Below are 9683 nucleotides of genomic sequence, written 5' to 3'. Positions count from 1 at the left end.
ACCCAAACACTAGGCCCATGGCGCCGACCAGTAGCCTATCTATCAAAGAGACTAGTCTTGGTAGCCTCCGGATGGCCGCCCTGCCTACGAACCATAGCAGCGACTGCTCTCCTAGTCAAAGAAGCTGACAAACTCACCCTTGGGCAGAATCTAGACATTACTGCCCCTCACGCAGTAGAGGCTCTTCTCCGCAGTAGCCCAGAATGATGGATGACCAACTCCAGAATCACTCAATACCAGGCTCTCCTCCTTGACCAGCCAAGGATCAGCTTCTCCAAAGCTACTGTCATCAACCCTGCCAATTTGTTGCCAGACCCAGACCCCAAGACCCCCGTTCATGACTGCATAGATTTCACTGATGCTGTGTGTTCCTCGTGGCCAGACCTCAAAGACTCCCCTCTGCCTGAGGCCGATGAATTTCTGTTCACGAATAGGAGCAACTTCATACAAGAAAGAAGAAGGTACGCTGGGGCAGTGTTCATAACTCTATCTGGCACCATCTGGTCGCAAACTCTTCTTCATGGGACTTCTGCTCAAAAGGACAAACTCATCACCCTCACTGAGGCACTAAGATGGGGAAAGGATAAGGCAGTCACAATATACACTGACAGCCAATATGCCTTTGCCACTGCACATGTACACGGAGCCATCTACAAGGAAAGAGGGCTTCTGACTTCAGCTGGGAAGGACATCAAGAACAAGGAGGAGATCTTAGCCTTACTTGAAGCCATATGGATGCCTAAGGCTCTTGCTATCGTTCACTGTAAAGGGCATCAAAAAGGGAATAGTCCTGAGGCTGAGGGAAACCGATGAGCCAATGAAGAGACAAGAACAGTGGCCACAAGGCCAGTGGAGCCCCCACCACATCTACTGACTGTTGTTGTCCCTTACCCAGAACTACTTCTGTCTCCAACCTATTCACTAGCAGAAGTAGTCCTCCAAAATAGAAGAGGTTTAAATTTATTATTCTTAGAACAAGATGGATTATGTATGGCCCTGGGTGAAACCTGTTGCTTCTATGCCAATAACTGGAATAATTAGAGAAAGCTTACTACTAGTATAGAGAAATTTAGATGCCAGGGAAAAACAAAGACTAGAATCAGAAAACTGGTTTCATAAGATGTTCAATTGGTCGCCATGGCTAACAAGCCTTCTATCTGCTATAGCTGGACCTTTAATCATCCTCCTCCTCTTGTTAAATTTTGGCTCATGTTTCCTCAATTTATTGTTTGTATATATAAAGAAGAGAATTAATTCTATTAAACTTTTAGTAATACAAAATAGAGGCTATGAGCAAATTCCGCATGAAGAATCAAGGATTTGATTTTCCGCTAAGGCCAGAGGGGAATGTGCTGGCTGGAAAATTACTGCTTGGCTGTCACCCATGAGAACATAACGCTCTATCTTGTAGGCAAGTTCACTTAAGGTTGAATAACAATAAGCTTTCTGCTTCTGCACCCTCGCTTGCACAACTGACCTGTGGGATGACAGTCAAAAGAAGAAAAATAGACTTGTGTGTTCAAACCTGATGAAGAATGTGAGTTTAGGGCTTAAATACCCTGTACCTCTGCATCTCAAGGCTGCTTGATTTGGAGTCTGCGTACCACTGGCAGACCCAGCTGGATGAATAAAGAATGTGTTTCCTATAATTCACTAATTTTTGGTGGTCCGTGTGTCTATCGGGGGCTGGCAGCTATAACAAAGGGACTGAGGGACTCAAAGGACAGAGATAATAGAGATGAGGACAATGAGAGAGACAGAAAAGGCACTGAGAAGGACCCTGAGTGTTCAGGGAATTCAGTTTATAAGTCATTCTTTAGTTCCCATTTCCCTTGATATGGACATACAGTGAGAAAGAGGAAGAATATGTAGCATAGAAAGGTAAGAATATGTAGAGTGAAAGGGCTGCTGGCACTTCCGAGCCTTTAATTCATAGGTTCCCCATCATGGTTTTAGGCATAAAGAATGACTCTTGGTTCCTGTTTCCCATTCATGGGTGTGGAGAATAGATTGTTAGTAATCCAGCAAGAATCTTCCTTTGTTTCCGGTTGTAGCTTGATTAACATTTTAATTCTCTTGCCTCCTCCCTACATTAACATTATTCAAAATGTATTCATTCTAATCACCAGGGAAATGATAGTGACATCACACTTTTATTTTCTAGAATGGCTCAATTTAAAAATAAGGTAACACCAAGTTTCAATGAGAATGTGGGAGAATTAGAATTCTCATATTGCAGACAAGGGATATACAATGTACATTCACTTTGGAAAACTGATGGGCAGTCACTTATAATTTTAAACACTTACTATCCTTTTACGAAGGGAGTTAATTAGACAAAACAATGAAAAATCCCTCTGGACCACTACTCTACACTTCTTCTCTGTATGCCTCCTAATCATTTATATTTAGTTTCTATTCTATAATGGCATTTTTCAAAAAAAAAAATCAATGATGGGGGAAGAAAAGAAGTGCTGCTGGAAACAGATCTGAGGGAGCAAGGTCAGCACCACCAGGAAAGACTTAAAGATGCCATTTCATGGGCTCCCTGCAGATCGGCAGAGCCATACAGTCTTAGACACATTTGTGAGAGATGGGAACAGGCTTTGGTCAAGGGCAAGTAACAAGGTGCTGAGGGTTAAGGGGGGACAGGAGAGCAGCCCTCATTCTCATTGCTGTGGGAATCTGTGGATGTCTTTGGGAAGGGAGAGCACAGCTAGTCAGGAAAGGAAAAGCTCACAGTTTGGTCTTCACATAGGAGTTTATTGTCCCTGACAATTGTGCTCCTGTGACAATGGACAGGAAAGGGTGGACTTTTTGGCATTTCGAGGTTCTTCTGCTCATGAATATGGTGAAAGCAGGTGAAGGGGCTGTGCTGATGCCCTTAAAGGCACATTCTCAAGATGCCGTTGTGATTCCTCACATACCACCCCACAAGCAAATGACTTAGAATAGTATGAAGATGAAGACAAAATGGCAGCTTCTCAGGTTCTTGTCCTGTGTCAGAGGCTCTTTCTGCTTTTTCCTTACACCTTACAACCCATGATCTTTGATTTCCTACAACTGAGGTTCTTGCCTAGTGAGGTTGTTTTCACCTACTTGTTTTCTTTTCTTCTTATGAGGTTCCTATGGCTGCAACATCAGTGCTGTAGAATGGGATTAAGAAAGTGCACATTTGATCAGAATGGCATTAGTGGTCAGAATAGCTCAGAATGTTCTATAAGAATAATTAGAAGGGACCCACTCACTAGATTGATAAGAAAGACTTACTATTGAAATGCCCTATTAGAGTTACAGGACAAATTGTGTCAATTAAAATTTCCATAAAACTAATGTTGTTTTATGATCAGATTCAGAATATGATTTTCTTATTTATTTATTTTTGCAGTAATATCACAGCAGTGATGATGTGTCTTTCCATGTGCCATGGTCTCCTCATTCATTTGTTCCATTTCACCTGATTTTCACTTGTTTGATGTGCTCTCTTTACTCTAAATATTTTTCCTGTTATTATTAATAAGGATCTTGGAGGGATTTCTTGAGAGAAGTGCAAAAATCATCACATCTCATTTGGAAACTTTTCTTAGTTTCTCTTTCCTTTGGAAAATGAAGGCCCTTATCTTTCTTAACTACAGATAATTGGCTTTTATGTTTTCAAACAAAACAGACTATTGCTTGTCAATTAAAAGTTCAAATATGTATTTTTACGTAATTTACTGAGTTGATTAATGTTAAATAAATTTATTTTCATCATTTGCTTCAGTTCATTTCTTCTTGACCAATTCTTCATTTTTTCCTTCCAAAATGTTGCATGCCACACCTCTGAGGCACTGAAAGATTTGTAAACACCACAGCTAAAGACTGAAACTTCCCCTGCAGCTACCTATGTGCTCGTCGAGAGCAGTTGTTCTTCTAGTGATTTCAGTCATTCTGTATGATGTGTTTGGAAAACACTCAACATGACAACCTTCATTCATCTTTAACTCATAGGTTCTCTTGCACCTAGAGGAGCCCATTGACAGGCACACAGGTGCTGCCAGCCAGGGCGCATGGTCCACATGGCATGCATGGCCGATGATGTCTCGTGTACCTCACTCCCTCCACTGCCAGCAAAAAGAAAGCAAGATAATTGGCTTTTGAAGTGGACGCTTTAATCAATCAGGCTTCGACCCAGTAAACTTTCATTATCTTCCACGCTCATGTCACAGACATACTTTAATTCGTCACTTTTTGTGTGTTCAAGAAAGTTTATAAGAATCATAGTAATAATGTATGTTCAAATATGTTCAATTTCTATTGGATCTCTCAACACAGATGATATGCAATTTTTTTTTTTTTTAAGAAATGAAAGACCAAGCAGCAATAGTTCTAACTGATGTTATTGTGTGTGTGCCTCTCCTTATTGTGCTGATAAAATACAAAGAGTATCATCCACAATTAGACTTAGGAGATTCACAGAATTGCAAAATAATGTGGATTTCATGGATGTGATCATTCTATTTTGTATCACTTTTCATGTGTACTTAGTTTTGATATGTCTGTCTGTGTGCATAAAATGTTCACATTGTTGGAGCTGGTCTTCCTTCTTACTTGCTTAAGTTGTTTCTATTCTTCTCAGTTACAGAAACCGCTATGAATATTCATGAGGGTTGTCTCTGACTAGTGATCTGTGTTCTTTTTGAAAAATTCTAGATAAAATTTGAAGTAAAACCTTGGCTCTACCATTTACTGGATGTTTCACAAAATGTTCTCATAAAAGAGAAAGAACAATACTGTCTTCATATTACTTATATGCATTATGAATAAATAATGAATATCAAGCATATAGTTAAATTTCAAGACATCAGCATGAGTAGTTAAAAATGAGCTTGTTAAAAGTATGAAAACGAAGTCCCCACCCTAGAAGTCCTCAATCTCAATCTCCATTTTTTAAATCTTCATTGTCATCTACATTAAAATTTGGGAAGTATTTTACACTTCTAAGTTGTCATTACTTTTCCAGTTGAGAAATGTACACAAGGTATCCTGTAAGATACACATATGACACTAAAAATTCCATAATCTGAGTTAACACCCCAAATTTAAATTTATTTTTTGGAAATATAAAATATCTCTCTCTAGTGGCTTTGTGGGTCATATATTGTATCTTTTCTCAGAGTCTGAAAATACACCAGAGAATATTACTGTCAATGATCTTACTATTTAATTCTGGATACTCTCCTAGGTCAAAATTAGTTCTGTTAACTCTATTTTTATATTGGGTCATATTATGACCTCTGCCTGTGGGCACTTGGCAAATGCTTTTTGTTTCAGAGATGATTAACATTCAGGGATGTGGTCATATATTTCTCTCAGGAGAAATGGGAATGCCTGGACCCAGCTCAGCGGAAACTGTATATGGATGTGATGCTGGAGACCTACAGAAACCTGGTCTCCCTGGGTCAAGATGACTTTCTTTCAGAATTCCTACCCCAGCCACAGGGTTTTGTTCCCTTCATCAGTATAATGTCTCCTGGAAACTCCTGTTTTGTATAGTAGAGTTTGTATAGTAGAGATCCCTGCTTTCAAGAACCAAATTGGGGATTTGCTAGAGTAGAAAAAAAGGCTTTGCGATGTACCAGGATCTGAAAACTTTACGTGTTGTCTAGTAAAGGTGATGTCAGAAAATAGTATTTTGGGGAAACATTTTGTAGAATATTCTAACACTCTGAAGGATCCTCTTTTCATCTAGGCACATGCTGGATTGGAATTGAAGCATTTCCATCAAAACTCTTGTTTCTTTTTCTAATAAACAATTCTTGCTGTCTATAAGCCACACCCACTCATCATTGAGGAGTAAATAAAGGAGGCCTAGGATGAAAAAAGACAATGTCCTTCCACCCAAGTAGGTGGGAATAAAGGAGACAGATAACATAGGAGAGAGGGCCAAAGGTCACGGAGGAAGCCAGACCTTAAAATATTGATTGGAAAGCTCTGCTTCTGTGGAAAGAGTCTGAGAAGCCCAGGTTTTGAAGAGGAAATATGAGGAATTTACATTTAAAAAAAAAGTTAATCAGCTCTCTGTTCTGCTTCTGTAAACTTGCTTGATGTATGCAGGAGCTCATGCAAGAGCTCCTCTGCACTTTGTCCTACTTGCCCTTTGCTCAATGGATGTAACTGTTTGTTCCTCTAGCAGCTCCTGCTTCCTGTAACAATTTATAACCGTCAGTAGCCCTTAGCAACTCCTGCCCTTACCAACGTTACTACTTGCAATCTGCATAACAACTCCCACCATTTGTAATGGTTTGAGTTCAAACTGACCAATCAGCTTGCGTAAAATCCTTATGTATAAGGAATGTTGCCACTGAACACACTGCCCAGATCTTCAGAGCACTAACTCCTCTGGGACTGCATGTGATATATCTGAATTCTCCTTCTCTCCAAGTTACTGCTCGATTTTTCATTGGATTGGTTTTGGGATTTTTCTATAACATTTTTGGAGGCCTCAGTGAGATACCAACCACACCAGCCCCTTGAGCTGCCAGACGGGTGACTCGGCCTGACTGAGGCAGAGGGGTTCTGAGACAACTGAGGAGACATGTCACCAGAATATTTTGGGTTCTCTTTTGGATCGGCGCCCTGATTCCCTGGGATGGCTGAGCTGCCTCACTGGACTCATAGGAGAGAAGGAACAATTCACCAGAAACAGCTGCAGGAAGGAAAGACACCAAGGTAAGATCAAGGAGAGAGAGTGCACAAAGTAGAGCAGTCTTGGGACAGCCCCCATTCAAGTCGCCTCTGTTGGAGGGAAGAGGAACTGGATGCAGCTTCCTGGTCTTCATAGCGAAGACATTGGTCAGGGAGGTGTCAGGTTAAGGCATGCACCCACTAGCTGAGGTTGAAACCTACACATATACTGGTTCAAACCTACACATACTGGGGCAATGTTTTAACCTGATGTATGAATGTGTGAGTGAATGAGCAGCTTGACTGATGTGATCAGTCAGATACGAGTTTGTAGCTCCACAGCTCAGTACCCTTAAGGTCCCCTAAAGGCCATGGAGTTCATTTAGGCTCACTCTGCGGGTCTATGGTGAACGACACACAGTGCAGGGCGGTGTCGGACTAGCGTCTGATCGTAAGTCACAAAGCTGAGTCTGCTACAGCTAAACGTCACCTAAGCTCCCTGGGAGGGAACACGGCCAGATGAGCATCTGAAAGGTCTCCTCTTTGGAGGAGGCGCCCACCCTTGTTTGTCTTGGCATCACCGTTGCAGAGTAGAATAAGTTGGGTCAACATTAAGCAAAGGGTGAGGGGTTTCCATTATCCTCCAGAGGGCCACCAAACACCCTCCACAAGTTAAGGGGAGCGGCTGCTTGCTCTCTAGTGCTCATTGTTAAGGAATGAATGGTGAGAGATTGTACAAAAGATAGTGAATGCCAAGTGACTGAGACATGGCCTCGCTACAATGCGAGAGTTGAGCCTTAATCTGCTGTTTCATAGGCGATCCTCATATGGCTTCCGGTGGCCTCACTGGATCTCTGCAAAGAGTCTACTCCAGTGATCTCAGTTTATACCGACCCACCAATGCTAAAAGGCGCCTGAAATCCCTGCGAGGGGAGCAGCGGGAGACGGCAAAGTGAGTGGAGTCTCCTCCAAACTTTCCCCGACCCCTTTCCCAGTCCTTCATGTGGCGTGATTGTTGTTTGTTGTGGGAAGCACGGGAGGAATCTCAGATCAGTAAGAAGGAAAGTGTTTTTGGTAACAGAAGGTATAAAGTCTGGTGACTTGTTTGAAGGTAAAGGAAAAGTGTTTGTCTCAGAATCAGTTATTGCTGAACTGGTGAAAAGAGGAAAACTGAAGGAATAAAGAAAGTGTGAAAGAAGGTTTGTGGAAGTAGTAGAAGGTCTGTGAAAGGAAATCCTGAGAGGAATTTTATGAGGGAAGTGTGGAAGAAGGCTTAATGTTTGTGAAGAGATTCTGAGAAGAATTTTATGTAATTAAGCAAAACAAGATCGGAAATTTAAATGTCGGAAGTAAACTGATGTAAAATTGGAATTGTATTCTAATGTTTTGTAGACTGTCAGTCTGCCACTAATGTTATAAAAAGGTTTTCTAAGTAGAAAACTAGAATTCTGCACTTCACCAAAATAATTCCAGTGTTTTATGCTGCCTTGACCAGATTTCTCGAACTTTAAAGAATATACTAACACTGGCCTTTGTGCCCAATTTTCAAAGGAAACCCTGCAAATATGGGGGGAGTTACCGCTAAGCCAATTGTCTTAGATTATATGTTGGAAAATTTTAAGGAAGGTTTCTCAGAGGAGTGTGGAGTCAGGCTGTCCTCAGGAAAACTTCGTATTCTTTGTGCGTTTGAATGGCCCACCTTAGGGGCAGGTTGGCCCTCAGAAGGGACCTTTGACCTCCCCACAGTGAGGGCAGTGTATAGGGTAGTGACAGGGACCCCAGGATATCTAGACCAAGTTCCATACATAAACACATAGCTGCAGACCGTTTCTATAGTGCTCCCTTGGGTCCGGTTCGTCACAACTAGGCAGGGAAAGAATAAGGCATTTGTGGCCCCACCGGCTAGGCAAAAGGACAAGAAGGCATGAGCAAAATTAATCTGCCAAGAGGGCTCTGAGGAAGATCCTATTTTCCTACTGCTGTATATCTCAGCAGCTCCGTCAGTCCCTGTGCAACTACTTTACTCATAATTGCCGGACAGGCCTCCACTATCAGTGCCTTTGCCACCCAGAGACCCGGCCCGGCATCATGCCTTCCACCAGGTTCAAGTTCGACTCCTCAGATCACTCCGCCTGGTATATGGGGCCGATGTCTCGCGAGGAGGCATGGGTCTGGCTCCAGGGCCAGCTCCACGGCATATTCCTAGTCCATGACTCCTCCACCTATCCCAGGGAGTATGTGCTGTCCATGTCTGAGAATGTGCGAGTTTCCTACCACCTCATCAACTTGCTATCTAAACACTGTTTTAAGATCAGAGACCTGGAATTTAACAACTTTCCGGCTCTGCTAGAGTTTTAGAAGACTCATTACATAAACACCACCACCCTGATAAAGCCCAAGCCCTGGTATCTAAGGGCATTGGAATATGTATGGACTCTCTATGATTTCCCTGGAAAAGGTGCTGAACACCTGCCCTTTAAGAAGGGTGAGATCCTGGTAAAAATAGAGAAGCCTGAAGAACAGTGGTGGAGTGCTCGGAACAAGAACAGCCAGGTTGGGATGATTCCTTCCCCTTTGCTAAAAAGCTAGTGAGACCCCCCACTTCACCACAACCAATGCGCCTTCTGCAAAGAGATCAGCCATTGGAGAAATGAGGGCCCTCATCATAGGAAAGTGCTTGAAAGGCCAAAGAAGTTCAGTCAACCTCGTGAAGGAAAATACCAGCCTGAGCCAGTTGTCCAAGAGCTCATTGGCCAGGTCAAAGAGCAATCAGACTAGGAACAACCGGGCTCCCTGATCCTAGGCCCCCAGGAACCTACAGCCACAATAGAAGTAGGAGGCCAAGCAATGACTTTTATGGTGAACACTGGGGCTGAATACTCTGTGGTAACTAAGCCTGTGGCTCCCCTTATGGACCGTATGGCAACTATCATTAGGGCCACGGGGTCCCGAGTCGTCCGCTCATGTCAGTTAGGGGGCCACCTAGTGACTCATGAATTCTTATACCTACCAGAGTG

At 42.6% G+C, this 9683-nt stretch overlaps 1 pseudogene; it reads left to right on the top strand.

The window, feature by feature from the left end:
• Nucleotides 1-8754: 8754 nt before the first annotated feature.
• LOC111734225 lies at nucleotides 8755-9255 on the top strand (annotated as a pseudogene).
• Nucleotides 9256-9683: the final 428 nt, after the last annotated feature.

Source organism: Pteropus vampyrus, unplaced genomic scaffold, assembly GCF_000151845.1.
Source record: "Pteropus vampyrus isolate Shadow unplaced genomic scaffold, Pvam_2.0 Scaffold880, whole genome shotgun sequence".
In the NCBI taxonomy this organism is placed as follows: Eukaryota; Metazoa; Chordata; class Mammalia; order Chiroptera; family Pteropodidae; genus Pteropus; species Pteropus vampyrus.
This window is presented reverse-complemented; position numbering and strand designations above follow the sequence as displayed.